The 26,652-nt window shown below is 40.7% G+C and overlaps 1 pseudogene across 1 annotated transcript; it reads left to right on the top strand.

Moving 5' to 3' along the window:
• The first annotated feature begins 22,969 nt into the window (after positions 1-22,969).
• On the top strand, positions 22,970-26,292 carry LOC143590777 (cytochrome P450 CYP736A12-like; annotated as a pseudogene). Its single transcript, XR_013145545.1, has 2 exons — positions 22,970-23,637; positions 25,386-26,292. The product of XR_013145545.1 is annotated as a cytochrome P450 CYP736A12-like (transcript).
• The last annotated feature ends 360 nt before the right edge of the window (positions 26,293-26,652 follow it).

Genomic DNA, 26,652 nt, shown 5'->3' with positions numbered 1-26,652 from the left:
AGCGTAAAGCTAAAGGGAAAACTGGCGCAGGGGCCAGTAAAAAACAGAAGAAAAATGATGCCCCTGTTGCTCAGGATCCTCCTACTCAGGTGAAGGGACTTAAGAAAACCAAGGGGTTTACCTCCAAGGTTTCCTTGTCTTCTTTGCCTCAAGGAAACACCACATAAAAATACAATAACAAATTTTTATATTTTTTCAACCTGTTTAGTGTCAATTTCTTGGAGCATATATTAAATTAAACAAAGCAATTGTTGCAACACTACAAGATTGATGATCATTATACAAATCTTCACTAACGAAATGACTAGACATGTCATCACTCGTGATTGGATCAAATTTCAAGTATGGAGCACATTGGGAATTTGGTGTCCTTTACAAAACAAAAGGATGGTTAGAACTAGAGGCATGTTTAGGTATTTACTATTTAGATTTCTGTCCAAAAAAAAAAAACAAAATATTGAATTCTATTTGTTTCCCCCTTACCTTAAATGTGTTTTTACAATATATGATTTGACAAATAGCAAAACTGGTCCTTTATGTTTGCACGATTTTCATTAGACGTCCTTTGGCAAAAGAAATGACAGAAAACGTATTTCATGTTTCAAATTCTGTTCACGTTACGTCCTTTGGTACTAACCCAGTTAAATTTTTCGTTAAATATGGTCATGTGCTTTGCACATGAGGGCAGTGTAGTAAATTCACACATTATAATTAAAAGTAAAAAATAATTTATTTTAAAAATATAATCTTTCTCTCTCTCTCTCTGAGATACAAACCAACACAGGACCACAACAGAACCACCACCATCACACCACCGGTTTTTCTCAAAACCCTACCGACCGCCTGCTATGCAGCCGGGAACAGTTGCTTGAATGTTTCCAACCACAATCACCAATATCGCCGCCACATGAAACCACCGTCGGTAGAACGACAAGGTGTGTTGTTCGTCGTCTCTCTCTATATATCCAAAGATCTGAGATCACCAATGCTATGTTCTTGACTCACATATAGAGGTTGATTTCAAGTGATCGATGGCAGTCTTGGTTTATGGCTGTTAAGTTATAGTGGATTAGTGGTAATGGTGGTTTTTGGGGTGTGGTGATGATGGGAGAGGATGGTGACAGTGGATGGAGACTGTGGTAGAGGGGTGTGAGAAAGATAAAGAGGTTATTTGTATATTTTTTATTTTATTAAAAAATAAAAGTATTTTTTCAAAATACCAAATCTTTAGTCTAATTACACAAACAATCCTTAAAGAGGTAAAATGACCACACTGCCCTCATGTATAAAGCACATGACCATATTTAACGAAAATTTTAACTGGGTTAGTACCAAATGACGCCTATTGAAAAAGCGTGCAAACATAAAGGACATGTTTTGCCAGTTTGTATGATTTTGATATAAAAAGTATTCATTCAATATATCAATCAAGACTATGCATGATTAAATAAACCAAATACCAATTAATCTAGCGGCAAACCAATGCTTTTCTTTATAGGAGGTTGGGGATTGGAGTTTCGCCTTGAGTATTATTCCTAGTTGAGTGAGGGCTCTTCCAGCATGGTCGTCCCTAAGAATCGTTAAAAATTCTAGGCTATAGACAAGTAAAAATACGAGTCTCCAAATAAAATATGACCTAAATAACTCGTATATAAAACTAATAAAAGTAAATATCTTTAAAAATCTATGTAGAGTTTCAACACAAAAGGCCATTTTTTAAAATGGTTTATTGGGCTTTAAATGAATTGGTGAGTTGGGTACTTATGAATATGTGATCGCCGGCTATTCATTTAAATATTTTTTAAAAATTACGGAACTACCTAGAGAATCGGGCCCGGTACCATCCACCCTCTCTCCTGGTCTGGTCATGTTTTGTTTTATGTATGAAACCTTGATTAACTTGCTAGGGTGATCTGAGATGTTCGGGGTTTAACTCTTTAAGAAAATGCTAACAAATGTAATAGATATCAATGTTTTTAACATGTACTAAATGTGTGTGACGAATTACAAAATTTACATAATACACTTGTAGTTAGTGTTTAGACGGTAATCAGAAGTTGAAACGCATTTATGTACTTAAAATTTTTGTATTATATCCAAAACAATAGTTACCAAGGGTTTAATATTACGACGTTTGTCTAAATAATATTTTTACAATATTATATATATGTTTTCAACCGAATTATGGAGTGTGGAATATAAAAACGTATATATACGTTTGGCCTCTATTTGTTTGGAAGTTGAGAATATCAAACATCGCTTTCCCATATCTTGATGATTATGACGTGGGGACAAGAAACAGATCTCATTATCGGATATTAGTATATTACCATACTACCCAAACAATTTCGTTTAGTATTAAGGTGACTCACTTGTTTCAAGTTTAGTATTCTAGGGGCAAGTAGGTCATTGTTGGATCAATTTCTTTAAATTGGCTTTCATATTGAGTTTTCTGTTATATATATCATATAAATACATTAAAAATAACTATATCTTATATCTCATGTTCAATTAAATAATATTTATTATACATTTATCATTATCTTCTATCTCTCCTTCACTCAAAACCGCTTTCAGAAAATATTAAAATATTATGTGTTGTGAACAGTAAAACCTCAAATTTAACTTTCTCGCATAACATTTTCTCTCTTCTCTACTCACAACCACTTATAATCATACCATATAATTTACATATTCCTCTCACAAATTTTTGTAAAGTAGGTTAAGAATGCTCTTACATGCACATCTAATGGTCTAATAGATGTTCACGCTTTTAAGATCAAATGTTTAAATCCTTTACAATAAATTAGATGGATTTAAAAGTATATTATTTAGTTGTTACAAAACTATTTACATTTACCTTTACTTAATGACAAGATAACTTTTATTAAAAGCAAACACAATTGTAGCAAGATGCTAGGAGAAGTATGCAAGAAGTTTACAATACGACATTTAAAGAACACCGATCTATCCATTCTAAGGACTATGGAGCTAAACTCGGCTTACTTTCACCCAAATGAAGGAAATTGCTTTGATACCCCCATGATATTCGCCACTCATTTACGTTTTTTGAATCGTCTATTCTTTTTTGTTTTTTTTGTCAGTAGTGGGATTTGATCGATCCCTCACCATTTGAAGAATCTCTATATAGCATAGTTTATGCAACTGATTTGTCTGACTACCTGTAATATTATTTCGCATGTGCCCCACGTCGAACATTACATCCAACTTCTTCATATTGAAATCTCTACCTTTCACCCTCACCCACGCCTTTGCCCCCTCCCTTTCCCGCTCTCTCTCGCCACCCCCTCGTTTAAAAAGAAAACCATGCAATCATTATAGAAAGCGTATTTAAAACACACTGTTATTTAATAGAATGAAAAATAAAAGGAAGCATACATATGATATGAACATGATCGATTGACATTCTATGCATGAATTCCCCCCACCCCCCCCCACCCATAAATAATCAATCGGGTTTATAGTTAACTAGTTTATAAACCATTTTTCATTTGCACAATTTTAAAATCAATTTTGATTTTATTATCTAACTTTTGTTTGTATATAATATTTTAATAACCGAATAATAAGAGTGAATATGTGTCACAAGAGAGAAATAAAGAAAAAATATGAATAATAACAAATTGAATTTGAAACGTGTAGAACAATATACATTTATGTTTTCTATTTAGACCATGCATGTTGGGACGTTTCCCCACCCAAAGTGACCCTAAAACGCCATGAACAGCACCCCTAAGACGCCTTGAGTGCTTTTATATTGGGGCGCTTCTTATAAAGCGCTAGAAAGGGAAGAAAAGAGGAAGGTAATTGTTTGCTTTATTTATATGTTATTTTAATGTAATAATAATAATAATAAGGTAATGATTTAAAGGGCTTCATCCACGTTGTAAAACGCCCATATAGTGACGTGAGACCACATGACGCAAAACGTTCCAATATGAGCTTCATCCAACACATGCTCTTAACTTTAACTCATTTGTTCATATTCAAATTCCATGAGATGAACCGAGTAAGAAAACTTTTTGCCTAGGGATAGATTTAAATATAAAATAAAAACTACTTTGTTACAAACAAATCTTCTTTTAGGATCTCTAAATTTCTCCATTTATTTTTAGGGTTTTATATGATTAGTACGCAAAAATATGTTCTTTTTGTCGGATTGAATCGTTTTTTTGTTGGCTTAGAATTATTTATTGAGTCATGTTGTCGAATATTTTTTACCGAACTAAATCGGGTCACAAAAAGTCCTGTTTTTTATTGTATTGAATTAATATTTCGTTGGCTTATATCTAATACAAAAACCTGGTAAAAAAAGGACCAACTAACTTAAGAGATTTATAGAAGAGAAAAAAATGCTTCAATTTTGGTGTCGGAACACCTGATCTTTGGTTAAGGTAAAATATGGTTAACCATGCATTATATGTAACCTTCAATTACTTTTTCTTAAACTAAAGTTAAATGTATTGAATCTTTAACCTTTTATTTTACATCATAACCACCTTACCCCTCTAATAAAGTGAAAATGACTTTTAACCTTCAATTACTATTATTAATTAAAGAGCCTTAAAAGATGAAACTTAATAAAAAATACGGTAGACATTAGTTTGAAATTTTGCCCTTAATTAAATGGAAACAAAGTTAAAACCATTCCATCACTTGCCAAATTATTTTATTCGACAATCAGTTATTTTATATACGGTTAATGTCCAACAAATATGAGGTCAAATCGAATTTTAGTAGTTTACATAACATACGAGTTTTGAAAATGTGAGGTTGCTTGACCACAGTTGGACTTTAGTGGGCCTCCCCTATTTGAGTGTGAAAGACACGAAAAATGATACAAAAATCTGATTTTAAATGTTTTTTTTGTTAATCTTCATTAAATTAATCAATCACAAATTGTGATCATTTCAATCGGTTAATTAGGTGTGGCTAAAGGACTCGAATCAAGTATCAAGGCGTGTGAAAAGATGTTTATTCTCGAATAGTTGAGAGTTCTAGTTCTATAACGGACATACATGTAGATTTTTGAGCAGTTTTAAAAGGTATATGAATTGTCTGCTATAAAAATAAAAATTAGTTGTCACATTTAAATTCTTCGTTTTCACTTGATTATAGATGATGAGAGCCTCCAAAAACAACCTCATGTAACCTTAAACTCATTTAATGATTTTATATATTCCTATGAATTACAAGTATACATACTTTTGTGGGTTTCACTTAAATTACGTGTTTATCAATCCTATGCTAGAGCGTATCTAATGTCTTTCTCGCTTTCATCTAATGCCATCATTGTGCATGTTTTCTACATAGGTAAAAGTGATTATCGTGTTATGATGCATCTAAGTTTGAATCTTAAATGCTAAAATTTCTCAAAATTATGTCGTTTTGAGTTAATTTGTGTAAATGCTCTAACTTTCAATTAAATGCCTAAAAACTACTTTTCCTAATTAATTTCCACACCAATACTTCTTTTATTTACAATAAAGATAACGTTTTTGTAGGTTGCCGTGTCCGTTATAAATGTGACGTGATCATAACATTGAACCCTAAATTCTGGTATTCGTTTTATGACATTCTTTAGACTTGTTGACGAAAACACCAAAAGCATAAATGGGTAATAAAAGTAGCCAAACGAATTTCTTAGTTGTTTGATGTCAACTAATTCATATAGCAAGCAATAAGCAATGTTGCAAAAGTCGCTAGGCAGATCATAGGCGGCCGACTGAGGAGTTGGTTGTACTCGGAGTACTTGGGGAGTACTCGGACATGATAAATATAAAGAAAATTAATTTATGGATATAATATATTTGTCAAATATCATAAATTTATTAATATTTATAATAAATTAAGTAAAGATAAATAAAAATAAGAGAAATACATTTTAAGTAATAAATTATTCTAAAAATTGTTAGTCTTTTAGTAAAAAAATGATATTTATTCTTTAATATTAAAGATATACGAGTTGTGCTTTATTTTTTAAGCCAAAATCGGTTCAAGTTCACCGATTAGATGCGATTCTGATTGAGGTTGACTACCTTTAATCAGTTCTTAGCAACTAAGCGAAATTAAAGAAACTCGCTTTGGCGACATACCTTGTAGCGAGTACTCGGTGAGTACCCGGCCTTGAAAACCTAATTTTACAACATTGATAGCACGTCTAATATATTGAGACTAGGGGTAATGGGGCGCGGTGGGTGGGGGGTGGTCCAAGTGGCTGATCACGTGGCTCGTGAACACCATTACACCCTTCATGTGATCAGGGGCGCAGACGGCGGGGGTGGCCGGGACCGCGGGGCTTGAACGAGTGTTTGAGCATGGGTTGAATAAAAAACTTGGGGTGGATCAATCAAGCCCCACTACATCCTATGAGGCTTGATCCAGGGGTTTGATCACAAGTCTGTCATCGCTTACGTGTTGGGTTTTGATTGGATCATTTGGGGCTCAACCAAACCCCAATACCCTTAGCCTGAGTATCTGGGGGTTTCTCAAAATATAAAACAAACACCATAGACTTTTAGGTATGAAATAAATTTGGTGGAGCTGTTATGTAGTTGAAGAGGTATGTACCCGCCTCAACACCAAGCAAGGCGGGTCAACCCACAAGATAAAGACATTATGAAGGCACAAAGCCAAAACCCAGGCGCATCGCGCATACAAAACATGCTCAGGCATCATATGCTCGCGCATCACATATGCGCGCGGCGCATATCGCATGCTCTTGCACATCACATATGCTCGCGCGTCACGTATGCGCGTGGCGCACCAGCGCGCGGCGCACATCACACGCTCGTGCATATCACACCTGCGCATGAAATATCTGCGCGTGAGAATAAAAAGAAGACTTCGCGCATCCTCAGGATGGACGCATATCACACGTACACATAATCAACCTCGTCCTTATCCAAATCAGGATCAGGGCAACCTTGATTGTGCACGTCAGACACTCTTCTAGAAGGCATCTTTTTAAGGAGTAAGAATATGCTGATGTTGACAGCTGCCAAATGAAAGGTCGACAACTCAGCATGACACATGTGCTACCACATGATTACAACCAACGAGAAAGCGCCAGGTGTCCCAGAGGACACGTGGCGCAGTGCGATTGGAGGAGGCCAACGAGGCTGAGCCCAGCCAGTGGAAACCCTAGCACTATAAATACAGCATCAACTCCACTTTGATGACACATTCATTCACACTCAATCATTGACAGTTACAAGCAGTGATATCACATTCAATCATATTGAATTATATTCACTCACAGTCAGTTACAGAAAACACACAGTCACACAATCAAGAGTATTCAGCGATTCAGCAATACTCTTGAGATTTCACTGACTCTCACTTTATTATCTTCTCCACAAAGATACTGATTCTCACGCCGGAGGGTTACCCCAAAGAGGACCCCTCTGTCCCTTTCTGAGGGGTAAGTAACGGCGCTGTTCATTTTGTAGGTGGAAGAACACGGATTCAAAGGAACCATCGGTGAAACAGTTTAATCATACCCGAGGAAAGTAGATCTGCTACCAGTGAGTAGATCCACGTTTCTTCATTGGCGCCATCCACTGTTACAAACGGCAATCAGATTTCATCCAGATCTACAAAAAAAAAAATCAATCACCATGGTTTCTGGAGTTCGTAACGTTGATCAAGCTCTGGAGGATATTGAACGTGAGGGTGTTAACGACGGACAGCAGGTTCTGAGGGTTCCGCGTGATTCTACGCGTACCACCAGCAACCGTCCCTTCGTCACAACCCCTCACGGCCAGACTGAAACTCCTCCAGACGATCACACGTTACAAAATATGGCCGGCGCGAAGCTGAAAGGACCAATGGGTCCAGAAGATGAAGCAAATGATCCGAATGAATGGCTCATAAACGAGCAGCGGCGTCTGATTGAAAAGTACAACGACATGGTCAAGCAGAAGAAGCTAGCCGACCAAGCACAAAGGCAAGCTTTTGATAAGCAGACTACAAAGAGGCCGCGCGCGCCGGAAGAGGGACATTCTGTTCACACTGCACACACTGAGTTCAGTGATGAAGAAGTGCATAGCATGAGGAAGACACGGGATACTCATGCAGGAGGCTCACAGCTTCGCGCGCCTGTGAACATGGCGCCTGGAGCCAGAGCAGATCTGGATCTGCACATGCCGTACAGCCCACCGATCAGAGGGCAAGTGGACGTAACCACGCCCTATAGACCAGCCATCCTGGTAAAACACTCAAAGTTTACTGCGCGCATCGCGCAGGCTCCCATCCAGCACAAGACAAAGATGCCAAGTGGTCTGGGCAAATATGATGGCACAACAGATCCAGATGACTTTTTGCAAGGTTTCTATAACACGGGAAACCTAGAGAGCTGGACGATGCCAACATGGTGTCATATGTTTGCTCGCTGCCTCACTGGCGCAGCGCGGGTATGGTTCGAGAGCTTGCCGACAGGGCAAATTGATGGGTTCGAGGAGCTATTAGAAAAGTTCCAAGCCCACTTCGTACAGCAGCGCAGGCACACGCGCGATCCTGATGACATCATGCACTGCATACGCAGGAATGATGAAACGATTGAAGATTACATCACTCGTTTCAATCAGGAATCCCTGGCAATCGGGGGCATAACTGAGCAGCTCCTGCGCGTGGCCTTTATACAAGGCGCGCGCAGTGACCAACTCCGCCGGGCTCTTGTAAGCAAAGATGGTATGCCCACCACGTGGGCCAAGTTAATGGAGGCATCGCGAGTTTTCGCGAGAAATGAGAAACAGATTGCCCAAGATAGGGCAAGAGAAAGAGCGCATCAGGCAGAATCACCACGCAGCAAAGATAAGAGGGCCAAACAGAACTCTGTATGGTCCAGGTTGCAGCCAACAAGTTTTTCTTCCGCGGAAAAACAAGCGCAACCAACCTCACCACAGCCCCAAAAAGAAGTTCGTAATCGCGGGGAGGGTGACAAGAGGGAGGGCGGCAGAGATCCTAGTAGACCTTTGCCAAGAATATGGACGCCCCTCACTAAAACACCTTCACAGGTGTTAAGTACTGAGAATGTCCAATTCAAGCCCCCCAAACAACTACACTACAAGGGACCGCAAAACAGTGGCAAATATTGTGAATTTCACAGGTCCCCGGGCCACAACACCGACGCATGCCATCATTTAAAGGATGCGATCGAGAAGGATGTAAAGTCGGGCAGGCTGGCTCACTTGGTAAAAAACAAAAGAATAGAAGATGAGCAACCGGAGGGAGCCTCTGCCAGCAAGAAGTACAAGAGAATCTGTGTGGCTGAGGGGGGACGACAAGGGCAGACGTCAAGAAAGAGAAGCGCGCAAATCCACGGAGATTGGCGCGAGCAGCAAGTCATCTTCCCAAGAATCAGGGGAGGCCCTTCAATAAGCAGTCCTCTCGTCATTACCACACACATTGCTCATTACGAAGTGTCAAAGGTCCTGGTGGACACTGGAAGCGAATCTGACATTATGTATGAGCAGTGTTTCAGAAAGTTAGACCCGGCAGACCAAGCGCGGCTCGAAATTGTGAACGCACCAATCTGTGGTGTCTCAAATGAAATCATACATCCCCTAGGCCAGATTCAGTTTGAACTAACTATGGGGGATGATGAGCACAAGCGAGCCGAAGTTGTCAACTTCTTGGTCTTGCCCACCACGTCATGCCACAATATGATCCTGGGTAGGGGAACGATTGCCCAATTTAATGCTGTACCGTCGCCAGCGCACGGCGCATTGGGGATCCCTACACCAACAGGCGTAGCATTTGTTTACCGCGATCATTTGTGCGCAGTGACAAGCACGCCGCGGGAAGGGAGAATGAAACTTACAATGGCTGACAATGCGCCAGAGAAGTGGATTTTAAACCCAAAATTCCCAGATCAAACGGTCACAATTGGCGCTACCATTTCAGACGAAACGAGATTGAGAATGAAAAAGTTGCTTACAAAATACACATCGGTTTTCGCGTGGCAACACTCCGATATGACGGGGGTCCCGCGAGACTTGGCGCAACATTCTCTTAACACGTTTAAGTCGGTGGAGCCAATTGCACAGAAAAAGAGAATCATGGGGGATGAAAAGGCGAAGGCCATGAATGAGCAAGTGGAGGACCTGTTGCGCGCAAACATCATCCGCCCAATTCGATACCAGACATGGGTAGCCAATCCTGTGATGGTAAAGAAAAGCAACGGGTCATGGAGAATGTGTATTGACTTCAAGGACCTCAACAAAGCATGTCCGAAAGATTGTTACCCCCTCCCAAACATCGACGCAAAGGTGGACTCCGTGGCGCCATTCAAGCTCAAATGTTTCCTGGATGCCTACAAAGGCTATCACCAGATTCAAATGGCACCACAGGATGAAGACAAGACGGCCTTCAGAACCGACAAGGGTGTTTTTTGTTACACAAAAATGCCCTTTGGTTTAAAGAATGCGGGCGCAACCTATCAGAGACTTATGGATTCGGTTTTCAGTGAACAAATCGGAAGAAATCTAGAAGTCTACGTCGATGATTTGGTGATCAAGAGCAGGGAGGAGAGACAAATGCTCAAAGACATCGAGGAAACTCTTCAGCGCCTAACGGAGGTTAACATGAAGCTCAACCCGAGCAAATGTACTTTCGGCGCAGAAGAGGGGAAATTTCTTGGTGTAATGGTCACTAAGGATGGTTTCAAGGTGAACCCTGAAAAGGTGGAAGCCATCCTTGACATGCCTTCACCATCCACCATGAAAGAGGTTCAGAAGCTGAATGGTAGATTGGTGTCAATCAACAGGTTCCTAGCGAACCACGCCAGCAAATCTACTCCATTCGTTAACACCTTGAGGAACTGTTTGAAGAAGAGCCAATTCAAGTGGACGCCTGAGGCTGAGCAAGCTTTCACTGAGATAAAAGAATGTCTCATTAAATTGCCAGCGCTCACAGCTCCACTTCCTGGCGAGACCCTTACATTGTACCTGTCAGCTGGAGACCGCGCGATCGGCGCAGTATTATTGGTGGATCGCAAGGGGATACAAACGCCGATATACTATGTGAGTCGGGTGCTCACAGACCCTGAGACGCGCTATTCAATAATGGAAAAGTTAGTTTTGTCACTAACACACGCGTCGCGCAAGCTCCAGAGATACTTCAATGGTCATCCTATTGAAGTTCTGACTGGTTACAACATCCAGCAAGTCTTGCGACGCCCCGCGCTCTCCGGAAGGCTGACAAAGTGGGCGCTGGAATTAGGTGAACACACGATCACTTATAAGCCCCGTCCAGCGATAAAGGGTCAAGTTTTGGCGGATTTCATCACGGAAATCCCAGACGGAAAGATTGAAGAAGCTCAGCGCGAGGTAGATCCTCCGCGAGCAAATGATGAAGAAGATGTTTGGAGGCTATTCACTGATGGAGCCTCCAACAGCGAAGGGTCCGGCGCAGGCCTCAAACTGATGGACCCTGATAATCGTGAATATACTTATGCTATCAGGTTGGACTTCAAGAGTACCAACAATGAGGCTGAGTATGAAGCCCTGCTGGCTGGTCTGCGCATCGCGCGCAAGTTTGGGGTTAAAAGACTAGAGGCGCATGTTGATTCTTACTTGGTAGCTGCTCAGGTCAACGGCCTATATGACGCCAAGGAGAACACAATGCCTCTGTATCTAGAGCAGGCAAAAAAGCTCGTTGAGCAGTTTGACTTCTTCAGAATCATACACATCTCGCGCAGCGAAAACAAGTCCGCTGACGCGTTGAGTAAAATGGCATCAACTAATTTTGATCACTTTGGCAAAGATGTCAGGGTGGAGGTAATGAGCAGCCCGTCAGTGCAAACGCAATCGGTCCTTGTAATTCATACAACCCCTTCATCCTGGATAACTCCAATAACAGAATTCCTGATGAAGGGGAAGTTACCGGACGATCGCGCACAGGCGAGAAAGATAAGACACAAGGCACAGAACTATGAATTACTTGATGGTACATTATATCGGCGCTCTTATCTTGGACCGCTCATGAAGTGCCTGGATGCTGAAGAAGCAACCTATGTGATTAGGGAGATTCATGAAGGAATCTGTGGAATTCACGCTGGCCCGCGCATGGTGGTTGCCAAGGCGATGAGCTCAGGCTACTATTGGCCAGGCATGTACTTGGATGCGCTAAAAGAAATCCAAAAATGCAAGGCATGTCAGAGCTACGCGCCAAACACCATGCGTCCAAAGAACAACTTGATTCCAGTCACCTCCGCATGGCCTTTCCACAAATGGGCCATTGATATTGTAGGGCCCCTGCCGCAAGCGCAAGGGCGAGTGAAATTTTTGGTAGTGGCGATAGAATATTTCACAAAATGGGTTGAGGCCAAGCCACTAGCAAAAATCACAGCTGAGGCGATGAAGCAATTTATCTGGAGCCACATCATTTGCCGTTTTGGCCTTCCCATGGAAATTGTGAGCGACAATGGCAAACAATTCACTGACAGGAAGATATCAAGCTGGCTCAGAGAATTGCACATCAACCAAATCTTCACATCCGTCTACCACCCTCAGGGGAATGGTCAAGTGGAGCGCGCGAATCAAAGTTTGCTAAATGGGCTGAAGAAAAGGTTGGAGGGAGAATCCCATTCTTGGGTCGAAGAGTTACCTAATGTCCTGTGGGCGCACAGGACATTAAGCAAAACTAGCAATGGCGAATCCCCGTTCAGCCTAACCTATGGGACAGAGGCTATGATCCCAGCAGAAATTGGATGCCCATCCCATAGGGTACTCATGATGAGCAAAACTGATAACGAGCGCGAAAGAAGATTGGACCTTAACTTGCTTGAAGGGCGCAGAGAAGCGGCTATCATTAATGAAGCCAGATACAAGAAAAAGCTGGAAAAATATTATAATCAGCGCGTTAAAGAATGCCACTTCAAGAAAAATGATTTTGTCCTTCGAAACAATGAAGCTAGTCGCGCAATACCCCCAGGAAAAATGTCCCCCAATTGGGAGGGACCTTATCAAATTTCAGAAGATTTGGGGAAAGGCGCGTACGCTTTAAAAGATTTGAATGGAAAAAAGATACCGCGCTCGTGGAACGCGGCACAACTTAGAAAATGCTTCATGTAAAAGTTCAAATTTGTAATCAAGGCTTTTAAGCCATCATGAATGATGATTCGCGCTATCTTTCAATATTTGTCGCGCTATCTTTCAATATTTGTTCTATTACCTTTGCATACATGTTTCACACTTCCTTTATTAAATTGGAACAATATGACAACACTATATTGACTTCAAAACAAAATAAAGCGAAGTAAAACATACATGCGCGAGCCTTAGCTCAAACGCGTTAACGAGTCTTAACTCTAAAACGTCAGGGCCTTAGCCCAAACTTACGAGCCTTAGCTCAAACACGTTAATGAGTCTTAACTCTAAAAACGTCAGGGCCTTAGCCCAAAACAAAGAGCCTTAGCTCAAAACACTCACAAACATCCATCTTACATCCCGCGCAGCCTGATCATAAAAATCCTTAAACACAACTAAGGCAAAGTACATGCCATATCATGTTAAGGTCTCAGGTCGAGGCCGCGCGCGGAATCATAGTGGATATCTGAGAAACACAAGCTGACATGTAATGGCTAAACTCATACTTCCATACCGCGCGACAACGACGCGCGAAAAAGAAAATAACGAAAAGTTAGCGCGCATGTCAACATGAGCAAGATACTGCGAGAACCACAAACAAAATAGAACAGAGGTTAAGTGAATAATTTCCATACAACCTTGTTCTTATTTTAACGTGCAAGCATATCTTATATCTATACAACCAAACATGAAGAGATGAATGGAAATGCGCAAGATATGAAAAGGAGAGAACAAGTTTCATTCCATTGGATCGAAATTTACAAGTATGATGAGTTACAAATTACAAGTATAAAAAATAAATATACAAAATTTGATGAAGGGCTTCTCAAGTCTCCACGTCGACGTCAGCCGCTTCATCACCCTCATCATCTCCCGCAGCATCTGGCGCGGTCTGCTCCTCATCCCCGAACTGACCATAGTCAAGTTCTTCCTCCTCATTGGAGTCTTCGATCACAACGGTGTCACGAGCAGATTCTTTCGCCGCGCCAGAGCCGCTGGCAGGGGCTACATCCCCCGCGCCACCATCATCGCCACCAGCCCTCTCGCAATCATCAAGCAACTTCTTTAGCGCGCCGAGGTCGGGCTGGTCAGCAAGCGCAGCTATCTGTAAATCATTAGAAAAATAATGAGTACAAAACACTTAGAAAAGTTAGTAAAGTAAAACTCATTAAGATCAAGGTACCTGCATAAGGATGGGGATGGGAGTATTCATATACTTTTCCCCCACCGCGGCCATGTCCGCGCAGGCCGCATCGCTCTTGTAAGGGTACTCGGATGGGTTCTTCCTCAACATGCCATACTCATACCCATCCGTAAACCCTTCAGCTCGGCCCACCAAACGCGCGGCGGCATTGCAGTCCATCACAAGGGCTTGAAACTCGGCGGAATATTTCATCGCCAAAGCGCAGCGAGCCATGCCCTGTGACACCAGCCATTGGCGATCCTGCGCGAGGCCAGCAACAGACGTCTCGAGGGCAGGAACCTGAGAGTTTAATAACTCAACAGTTTCCTTAGCCTTTTTTAGTTCCTCCTTATCAGACGCTGCTGCCGCCAAAATTTTTTCTTTCTCCGCCTGCGCAGCACCAAGTGCTTCCTGGCTAGACGCCGCCGTGGCCAAGGCCTCATCTCTATCGGCCTGCGCGGCCGCCAAATCCCTTTTCAGGCGCGCAACCTCGCTCTCCAGTGATGATTTCTCAGTGATACTCTGGATGATAGCTTGGTCACGCGCCTCGGCCTGCTGTTCCAAGACACGCACTCTGCGCGCGTACTTGGCAACTTCGGCCTCCGCCAACTGCTGCTTCTCCCGCGCAGCTTGGAGCTCATGCCCGCGCTTGATGTATGCCGTGTTGGCACTTGCTCTGTTTTCACTGAGCTCCGCCTGGAGTTTCTCAGCTCGCGCGCGAGCATCAGACAGGTTCCAGGCGGCCACCTTAGCCTCTCGCTGGGCTTCCACAAGAGCGTCGCGTACTTTAACATAATCACGACGAAGCTCTTGGGAAGCAGCGAAGAAAGCCGACCCAGCGAAAACATGGTCGTTCAGCAAGTCCGCGCGGGTGCGCTCCTCCTGATACCTCCTTTCAGTAGGAGGCACGGCATGAGCCCAGAAGTCCTCGCATACGCCCATGGATTGAAAGGAACTCTCTTCATTAATCTTCCATCTCGGGCGGTAAACGTGGACATCTTCCTGCAAAACACAAGAAAAGTTCTAAGTCATAAAACATACTTATATGGAGATACGCGCAGCGGACCAACAAATCAATACATACCTGCGGGGATGAAGCAGGAAAGTCAGCGCCAGCCCCACCAGAGGTCTGCGCTGCGAACACTTGCGGCATCGCAGGGCTGGCGCGGTCTCCCAAGGAGTCTTCAACTTGAACCCCCTCGTCCTCCTCGTCTTCTTCAACAGGCCTCTTCTCCTGCGACCTGGAAGGCTCCAAACCAGCCTCGCGGGGAGGGCTGCGTGCAGGAGGAGGCGAGGGAGGTCTCGACGCCGCCAGTTCGGCGCGCAATACGGTTTCCTGCTCCTTGGTAATCCCAATAAGGGGAGACTCAGCACTAGCAGGAGCAGGACCAGAACCAGCGGCGCCGGAAGTGCCGCCAGGAGTATCACCAGCAACTGTTGCGCCAGCTACAACTCCTATGAACAAATAAACAAGGAAAAATTGTTTATGACTGACTCCAAAGGGAAAAATTCAGAAGACATATGTGCAAAACTTACCTTGGCGCAATTCTGTTCGCGCATCGAACATCGCCATAAAATCCATTCTACCCTTTTCAGAGGGTAGAACAGGGGACTTCGATGGAGTCCCCGGCGCAGCCGTGGCACCTTGTGGCGCCTGCGGCTGATCTGTTACCGTCGCTGCCTCTGCAAACATTTAAAGGAGCAAAGGTTTAATAACAATTCAGCCAGATGAAGATAAATAAAGTATACCTGTTGCAGGCGCGGCACTGCTTCTCTCTTCAGCCGCGTGAAAGGAGGAGGCGACGCCACCATACCTCAAGTGGACAGGAGGTCTGCCCACTCTCACAGGCAGAGAAGCTAAAGAAACCTTTGTGGTAAACACCTGGGTTTCCTTAGGTCCCTTCGTTTGAGCATGGGGATGAGCGACAGGGGTGTCCTCTTTCTTCTGTTTCTTACTGGCCCCTGCGCCAGATTTCCCCTTAGCTTTGCGCTTTAGTAGAGGCGCCTCCTCTTCCTCCTCCTCCTCTTCCGCGAGCTCTAGCTCGTAGTTTTCAAGCGCATCTACAAAAACAAGCGACAGAACTGTTAATAAACTTGGGTATTCTAAAGGAATGAGCAGGAGTGCGAAGGCTTACCAGGCGCGTCACCGTCAAAGTCAAAATCCAGATCCACTGGGATGAACATGTCATCAAAGCGATCCGGGAAACCAACCTCCCCAACGCCAAGTTCGACGGAGCCGCCCTCCACATGTTCATCATAAGCGGCAAGGATGTAATCCTTGGTGACTGCGCAAAGACAAGTTAAATGATATCAGCAAAAGAACGATGTTCGCGCAAAAAAAAAAAAAAAAAAAAAAAAAAAAAAACTTACACAACCCGTCGACTTGGATAACGGGCTCAAGCGCGCTGTCGGCCCAGAGCCTGCTCATGCCGACCCCAACCAGCGCCTCCTCGCAAATTTTCTTCGCGGGGGATGGTTCGGCGGTCAGTTTCTTAACCCATGCGCCAGTTGGGTTCTTGAGGACATCCTCATCCGCAGGCGCAGAAGTGATAGAGCGCATGGTCATACGGATGGGGATCACACCGGCCTTAATGTAAAAAAACCTCTCAGACCAGTCATGAAGGCTCTTGAATGAAACAGTGGAGCACTTCACCTTCTGACTGCGAGGAATAAAAGAGATCCAATTGTCTTGGATCTTGGCCTTATAAAAATATTGAAAGCGCCGAGGAGTGGGTTCCTCGCGCTGGGATTTGCACATGAACTCAAAGTGAGTCACGCGCACGAGTCCAAACGGATGGACTTGGGATATGTGAATCCCATAGAACTTCAACAGTGCACCCATAAACCTTGTCATCGGGAGACGAAGGTTGCAGTGGGTGAAAAAGTGGCTATATAGGGATATATAGCCGGCAGGTGGGTCCGCCGCCGTTTGCCCGGACCGAGGCAACATGCAGCCAAACAGGGTGGGAAAGCCCTGAGAGGTGATCAGGTTGTCGAGATCTGCCTGCTTCAATTTGCAGGGGATTTCATTCCACCTTTTGGTGGCCTTGGTCCTCCCTACTTCCTCCGATGTGGTCTCAACAACCTTCTTCCCCTTGCCCTTTTGCTTCAATGTCGACATCACCACAGATTTCACACGGCGTCTTCGAGAGGCAACGGAGGTGATTGAAGGGCTAGACGAGTATGAACTATCAGACATACAACTGTAATAGCCGATAATCGAGGATTCGAATCGATGTAAACACTCAAATCAGAATGTGAAAGCAGAAATTTGAATTTTAGCAACAATGAAGATGAAGATAAAAATTTCCTAAGGGCCTGCTTTTATAGGCCCAGGAGAGAGAAATGTGGCAGCTGATCGGATTTCACGCGCCCCCACTCGCAGGGGCAAGCCAACGAAGGCGCGACACGTGTCCCTAACAGCTGTGTGAGGGGACAAAAAGATGTAACCGACCTGCCACGGAACAGATACGCGCCCCCACTCGCAGGTACTAACCAATGCGAGTGCGACACGTGTTCAAGACAGCTGTGTGAGGGGACGTGAAAGGCAACTGTAGCACCTCGAGCACACGAAACGTCTGACACGTTTACGGCGCACGTCATCACCAACCAACCACGTGTTTGGACCTTTCGTTTTCAACCAAATGGATAGAACTTCGCGCGACGATGGAAACAACCAAGAAAACGACAAAACCCCCTATAAAAGGACAATTCAGTGAGTCTAATATCTATCTTACCACGCTCGCGCAAGATAAGACACACATTAGACTGGGGGGGCTTGAAGAGGTATGTACCCGCCTCAACACCAAGCAAGGCGGGTCAACCCACAAGATAAAGACATTATGAAGGCACAAAGCCAAAACCCAGGCGCATCGCGCATACAAAACATGCTCAGGCATCATATGCTCGCGCATCACATATGCGCGCGGCGCATATCGCATGCTCTTGCACATCACATATGCTCGCGCGTCACGTATGCGCGTGGCGCACCAGCGCGCGGCGCACATCACACGCTCGTGCATATCACACCTGCGCATGAAATATCTGCGCGTGAGAATAAAAAGAAGACTTCGCGCATCCTCAGGATGGACGCATATCACACGTACACATAATCAACCTCGTCCTTATCCAAATCAGGATCAGGGCAACCTTGATTGTGCACGTCAGACACTCTTCTAGAAGGCATCTTTTTAAGGAGTAAGAATATGCTGATGTTGACAGCTGCCAAATGAAAGGTCGACAACTCAGCATGACACATGTGCTACCACATGATTACAACCAACGAGAAAGCGCCAGGTGTCCCAGAGGACACGTGGCGCAGTGCGATTGGAGGAGGCCAACGAGGCTGAGCCCAGCCAGTGGAAACCCTAGCACTATAAATACAGCATCAACTCCACTTTGATGACACATTCATTCACACTCAATCATTGACAGTTACAAGCAGTGATATCACATTCAATCATATTGAATTATATTCACTCACAGTCAGTTACAGAAAACACACAGTCACACAATCAAGAGTATTCAGCGATTCAACAATACTCTTGAGATTTCACTGACTCTCACTTTATTATCTTCTCCACAAAGATACTGATTCTCACGCCGGAGGGTTACCCCAAAGAGGACCCCTCTGTCCCTTTCTGAGGGGTAAGTAACGGCGCTGTTCATTTTGTAGGTGGAAGAACACGGATTCAAAGGAACCATCGGTGAAACAGTTTAATCATACCCGAGGAAAGTAGATCTGCTACCAGTGAGTAGATCCACGTTTCTTCAGTAGTTATATACATTGAACTAAGAAAGGGTGCAGCTGTATGTATATAGATGAAATGAGCATAAGATTGTATTGGGACCATTTTGAAATTGCTTTTGTTTTTGTGTTTTGTTTCAACCTTTGATTTTTGTCATGTAGCCTAAGACTTTCAAATGGGCACCAAACTGTGTCCCCTGGCCCCCACGGCCCACCCCCACTCAATATGTGTGTGTTTTGGCCTGGTCAAGCACTACCCTATCACTTTCATTTCCCATCAACCAAAAATAAAAGTTTTAATGGATTTTCCTGTTCATTATATTCACAATCATCATCGTTTTCATGTCCCCTTTTCACTTACAATACTCACATTGTGTAATCGGTTTTCTGTTCAATTGCATCGTCAATAGTTGGATGGTCGAAGTCATCATAGATGACCTAATAAAGGGAGGAAGCAAGAAAGTCCAGACCATTAACGACAACCCAACCTAAGGTGTCTGTCGAAAGATCCTCACGCTCAATTATATATAAACACAATGTAACATGTACAATAACTAGAATACATACAAGTCCCTTTCAATATTATCCGCTTTCCAAAAATTAGGTTTATGTAAAATCTTAGTGTGAAAATTGGTATGACTTGGATTTATAGCAAGAGAAATGAATCAATGATAGAATCCGGCTTATATATGTTCACACAACTATGTTCTTAAGCTTCAAAACACCATCATTTTATATAAAGTTCAAACATAATAATGAAACGGCTTTGAGCATTTTGCACCATGACATTATCCATTTTTTACTTTCAATGTTGAAACATAGATCTAGTGCTAAAAAGCATATACTTAAATAACGAGTTTTGAAAGTCAAACACCGATAATATTGCCTTTTTTTAGAATATAGTTATATTTTCTTATGTTGGAATCTTGTGGTTGACAATATGCACAAAATGTGTAGGCCAATGGAAAATTGCATCCCAAGGGTGTAGACACAAAAAGTCATTTTAACGATAAACATTACAACTTTCATGGGTGGTAAGAAGTTCCATACTCGAATTTTGTTTTTTTATTTACAAAAACCTCTTAAATTGTGTGATATCAATTAAGAGCAAACTTTTCATCATTTTAACCGCTTCCATGCTCTTATCAATTACACTCTTAAAAGCAAACTTTTCATCATTTTTCTTGCCAAAAATCATCCTACAAACCATGCCTTCAATCACCGAACTTATTGTTTCCCTCAAGTTCACCGACTTATGCACCTTTGCCGCCGCTTTCATCTCCTCAACCATCAACCCAATCTCCTCCCTTCTCATCCCAACAAAACCATTAATTTTTGTAGCACTCAACAACTCCATTATGCAAAACTTTCTTACACTCCGCTAGTATGGTCCGTATTCTGAAAAGGTCATCCCCTTGGTATCATAAGATAGGTACTTTGCGGCTTCTATTTGAGGACGAGATGTGAAGATAGTGTCATGGGTCCCTAGGAAGAGTTTAGCGGCGTCTGGGGAGGATACTATCACAAACTGAACTAAGCCAAGACGGATGGACATGATAGGGCCGTATTTTTGAGATAGCTTGTGAAGGGAACGGTGGGGGTGGCTTCCTAACAAGTGAAGACTTCCTATGACCGGTAAAGGAACGGGGCCAGGTGGTAGCCCTTTGTGGCGAAGATGGGCGGACCACCAACGCAAGAAAAAGATACAAGTGATTATTAAGAGGAGCGCTGCAACCATAATAGGATACATGGTTGTATATTCGTAATAGCATCAACAATAACTAATGTAACCAGTATAACCCACAAATAACAAAAGCTACCGGTAGGGTAGAATGTAGGATCGATACAAGTTATCTAATTTATAAACAACATATTTCTTTCGATTTCTCCGTCAAATTTTGAAAGAGTTAATAAATATGTCAAGTGGTTAACAATACAATATGTGTTAAGTGGTTAATAGTCATTGTTTCTATCACTTGTCCTTCTAGTAACCTGGCTACAAGTGTTATTCCATTTGTTGTTATCTTTGCAAACAAAACATTTACCTTATCGTAGTCACTAGTTAATCTAAATTATATTAGTATATACGTCAACAACATATGATTTCAGGCAATTGAAAACTTTGGCAAAAGTGATTTAAGGCAATGTTTTAAAAACCGGTATTTTACTTGTATTGAATTGAGCTAAAAAATGGTACAACCGGTTGAACCGGGTTATACCGGAAGGTTCAACTGGTTGAATAGTTTACCTTATAATTTATTATAAGCTAACTTTTATTCAAAAATAACCCAAAAGTAAATGATTCAATAACAAAAATTAATTCAAAAGTTAATCCATATTAAAAAAATAATGAAAAAACACTAAATTTTTAAAAAAATAGTACTAAAGTTTACACGTTTGAATGTTAATTGTTGGGTTAAAAGTAATTTTGAAAACATATGGGTCGCAAATATCTGAAATTTCTCGGACATAAAATCGGTATTTTAAACAAAAACTGTCGGTACAATGTTATAGCAAACCAGCCAAAAATACCGGACTCAAAATAACAGCATGCTGTGCGAAATCTGATTTAACCGGTTCAAAGGTTGAGCCGGTTTTTAAAACACTGATTCAAGGATAAAATGGATATTCTCAACTGGCCCAAGTCACACTCTTTGGGCCAATTTGACTCATGCAAAATGTTTGGTACGTACAAATCATATATGATTCCCCAACCTCTTGTCCTATAGTACAAAAACAAAACCAACCATATTAATTCATCAATAAATAAAAAATGTTAGATCATGAATTTGATTTCGAATCTTGATGTGAATTATTATGTATCACGATCATAGAAAGACTAAAACTAACTTAAAGATTAACCTTTTATATCTAAACTAAATTACCGAAAGAACATTAATTAATCAATCAATGATAGAAAGTCATTTTTATTAGCGTTTTCCATTCCATCCCTAACCATCCCTCAACTTAAAATGACGATACACATTTATTTCACATAAAAGTTATTAAAAAAATAATCGGTTAAATTTCATTATATAAATATTACAACGTAAAAATATACATGTATAAAAATTATGGTTATCATCCAACTACTGGTCATTAGCCTTGTTAAAAAAAATAAACAAAATAAAAAAATAAACAATATTAAAAAACGATGCAACATAATATAATAGATAACAATGTATTGACATCCATGATCCATGCTAAAGGATTCCGGTGCAATACTTAATTTTGAATACAATTTGTTTTTTTTTTTAAATTCATATCAAAATCTTAACGAATATAAATGAATAATTAAACATATTTAATTCTTTTCGTCGAAAAAGCTAACAATTATAAAAAATTATATATATTAAACACCATTTGTTCTTCACTCATAGTTTATACTATTCACCATTGTCCAAGTCTTTAAGCTTGGTTTACAATATTGTCTGATATCCCTAGATTTTTGTTTTGCGATTCACATCACCATTGGTGTTCATGATATTTTTTTTTTATCATGATGCTGTTGACGTATATTAAAATAGTTTAGATTGACTATATTATCTAAAGAAAGGTTTTGTTTGCAAAGATAACAAATGGAAGCTAGAACACTTGTTGCCACTTGCCAGGTTACTAGAAAAGACAAGTGATAGAAACAATGGCTATTAACCACTTGACATACTTATTAATTTGATACACACTAGTTAAAATTAATATACGAATATACTAGGTTTTTCTCCTTAACTAACATTATTCATATAACCAATTAAATCTTTTCATGTTGTTATAAATGGTTAATTGTCATTATCTTTCACTAGGTCCATTCTTTGCTTTGTTTATTTTGTTAAATGTGACGGAGAAATCGAAAAATATGTTGTTTATAAATCTCAATGAAGATACTATAAGTTTAGTGCATCACGTCAATAATTATACTAAGATAGAACCATGTATCCTATTACAGTTGCATTACTCCTACTAGTTTTCACCGGTATCTTTCTCCGACGTCGTCGGTATCACCACAAAAACCTACCACCTGGCCCCATTCCTTTACCGGTCATCGGAAGCCTTCACTTACTAGGAAGCCACCCCCACCGTTCCCTTCACAAGCTATCCAAAAATATGGCCCCATCATGTCCCTTCGTCTCGGCTCAGTTCAATTTGTGATAGTTTCTTCACCAGACGCCGCTAAACTCTTTCTAGGGACCCATGACACTGTCTTCGCATCTCGTCCTCAAATTGAAGCCGCAAAGTACCTATCTTATGAACTCAAGGGGATGACTTTTACAGAATACGGACCATATTGGCGGAGTGTAAGAAAGTTTTGTACACTTGAGCTATTGAGTGCTACAAAAATTAATGGTTTCGCTGGAATGAGAAGGGAGGAGATTGGGCTGATGGCGGAGGAGATGAAAGCGGCTGCAAAGGTGCATAAGTCGGTGAACTTTAGGGAAACAGTAAGTTCGGTGATCGAAGGCATGGTTTGTAGGATGATTTTTGGCAAGAAGAATGATGAAAGGTTTGTTTTCAAGAGTGTAATTGATAAGAGCATGGAAGCAGTTGGTACTTTCAATCTGGCTGACTACGTGCCCATGTTAGCTCCGTTTGATCTTCAGGTAAACTTATGATCTATCATCTATGATATATGGTGTCATAATCAATACTACACAAAGCTAACACTATTAACACTTAATTAGCTACTAAACGGGTGCCAGCACGATGCAGCGGGTGTTTGACCCTATTAACCACGTAACAAATATGAGTGTTTATGGTTCGGTCAAAACCTTGAAATCCTTTAAACCGGTCAGTGGTTTGGCTTCTTTTTTCTTTTTCTTTTTTCTTTTTACTTTCGGTTAGTTGGTCGGTTTCAAATATTTCAAAATTAACGTAGTGAACGATTGGTTCGCAGTTTATACTGGCAACCGACCATATGACACCAGACCAGATTATAAATGTTAAATGCATTTTAATCTTTTTATTATTAATTATTAGATATGTTTAGTTATATAAATTAGATATAGTTAAAATGTAATTGAACATAAATCTTTTTATTACAAATAACTTGGCTATACAACTTTAAATTGACCTAATTGCAATATGATTCTTTTTGTGATATTTGTTGTCATCATTTCGCGTCCTAGATCTTCCATTAGTATTTACCATTTATGTGGCTAAAATTATGATCTTTATTTACGATCCTCTCAAGTATCATGTTATGTTGGTGTTTAGTTACAATTGATGGTACATTTAAATTAATAATTATTTTAAACTAAATTTATTATTAAAGTTTAAACTGTGAAACCAAACTGGAACCAAGCCGTTGGTAACGATTCGGTTTCAACTTTCAATGGTTGAGTTTGGTTTTGGACGACAAAAAATCAGTATTAACGGTTGGGCTCACAAGTTTAACTTAAAACCATCAAAACCGACACTAAACACCCATACGTAACATATTATTTATTTAAATTGAAAAAAAATTATAACAATATCATATTCAAATGAAAGAGAATAAAATGCTAGTTTTTATGATGTAATTTTTTTATAAAAATATTAACGTATGAAAAGACTATAATCGTTTAAAAATCATGGGTGAGAAATTAGTTTAAAGTTTAAATTAAAAATATAATATGGTTAAAGATGATGGACCAAACTTGTAAGTTGAATGAATTGTGTTTAAAAGACAAGTTTACCCTTACTAACACATGTACATTATGCATTAGCTATTGTAAATCTCTTAAAATCAAGTGTCTTAATTTATCTTTATTTGATGTATTATATATGGTATAGATAAAGCCTATAAATGCAACCTTAGTTACTTGTAAGTAATTAAAGAGACTACACATGTTGCAACTTAAAATGGTGTATTTTATACCAATTTTGTTTAAAAAAAAAAAGAAATAAGCGACAAGAATATATAATAACTAAGTTTTCTTGTGTCTCACACTCTCACTAATATTAGTGTATTACTAAAGAAAGGCTTTCCTTTAAAGTTAACGAACTATGTATCTTTTTTACAGATGTTTACATTTTTAAAACAAGGTGTGCCAAAGGAAACCTATTCCAATCTTGATTACACTTAAAGCAGATGCTTTTCCAACTTAATTAAAATTTAACAATTTTGAAACCTGTTTATTATTTAGCGAATTGTTTTCTTCAGTATTCAGCATGACCTCTTACTCTTAAGTTATTTGAAATTTCTTTATTAGTTATAATAAACGACGATTCGGCTATATTCATTTGTCTCACTTATTCTCATATGTGTGTGACGAAATTTGGACATATCTTATTTGGGTTCATGTAATTTGAGCCACCAACTCCCGCACATGACCAATTTAACACCGTAACTTGATAAAAAAATGTTTAGGGCTTGGCTAAACGGTGTAAGTCGTTAAGTAAGGAGCTTGATGAAATGTTCGAGACTTTAATAGACGAACATGAAAAACGTATTCACTCATCCGAGTCTTTAAACCATGACAAAATGGACTTCATAGACATATTGCTATCACTACAACAAGAGAATTCAAACACCCATGATGAATTATCCTATACAATTGATAGACCAAAAATGAAAGCCATATTACTAGATATGGTAGCTGGTGCCATTGACACTGCCAAAACATCCATTGAATGGGTTATATCTGTTCTTATCAAACACCCTAGAGTGATGAAGGAGCTGCAAAAAGAGTTAAAAACTATGGTTGGGGATAAGTTGATTGTTGAAGAAGCTGATTTGACAAAGTTAAGTTACTTAAACATGGTAGTTAAAGAAACTTTTCGGTTACCACTCTTGGTTCCTCATCAATCTGTGGAGGATATCGTGATCAATGGTTATAATATACCTAACAAAACACGAGTTCTTGTAAATTATTGGGCATTTGGACGTGACCCTAAAGTTTGGTCGGACAATTGGGAGGAGTTTCTTCCTGAGAGATTTCTTGATCAAGAAATTGACTTCCGTGGACATGATTTTAAGCTTATACAATTTGACATCGGAAGACGAGGATGTCCAGGATTGAATCTAGGATTACTAAACATTGGGTTGGTGGTTTCGAACATGGTTCATTTGTTCGATTGGGAGCTACCAAATGGCATGTCACCAAGCGATCTGGACATGAAAGAAAAATTTGGATTAACTACCCCAAGAGATACACCCTTATTAGCCATTCCTACATACCGTATTTAAGAATCATCGGATGCAACGTTTAGCTTCATGAAATAACTCCTAAAAATGATATATTATGTATTTATTGTTATCAAACTTTTGTTGGGTATAAATAAACATGGTTTTGTTGGATTTTATGGACGTTTCGGGTCAAGTCAACGTGACCGACCCGAACGTGACCCGGACAGAGTTACACCGGGGGTAACGAGATAAAGGCCTACTTAAAGGTTAATTAGGCCCGACACATAAAATAATGGACAGGGTTATGGACTAGGCTTTGTTTGTTAATTGGGCTCAAGCCCAAGTTGGTTAATTGTTAAACCCTATATACACTTACTATAAATACATTAACAATATCTATTGATTAAAGACACTGAACATAATAAAAAAACCCTAGCTGCCATCGAAATTCCGGCGCCGTTTTCCGGCCACCGGAAAACCGATCCCAACCGTAGCCACCATCCACTGT

The sequence above is a fragment of the Bidens hawaiensis genome, unplaced genomic scaffold (genome assembly GCF_021521415.1).
Source record: "Bidens hawaiensis isolate Kalapana, Puna unplaced genomic scaffold, B.hawaiensis_p1.1 tig00038991_1, whole genome shotgun sequence".
NCBI classification, from domain to species: domain Eukaryota; kingdom Viridiplantae; phylum Streptophyta; class Magnoliopsida; order Asterales; family Asteraceae; genus Bidens; species Bidens hawaiensis.
Note: the sequence above shows the minus strand (reverse complement) of the source record. Positions and strands in the feature narration are given on the sequence as shown.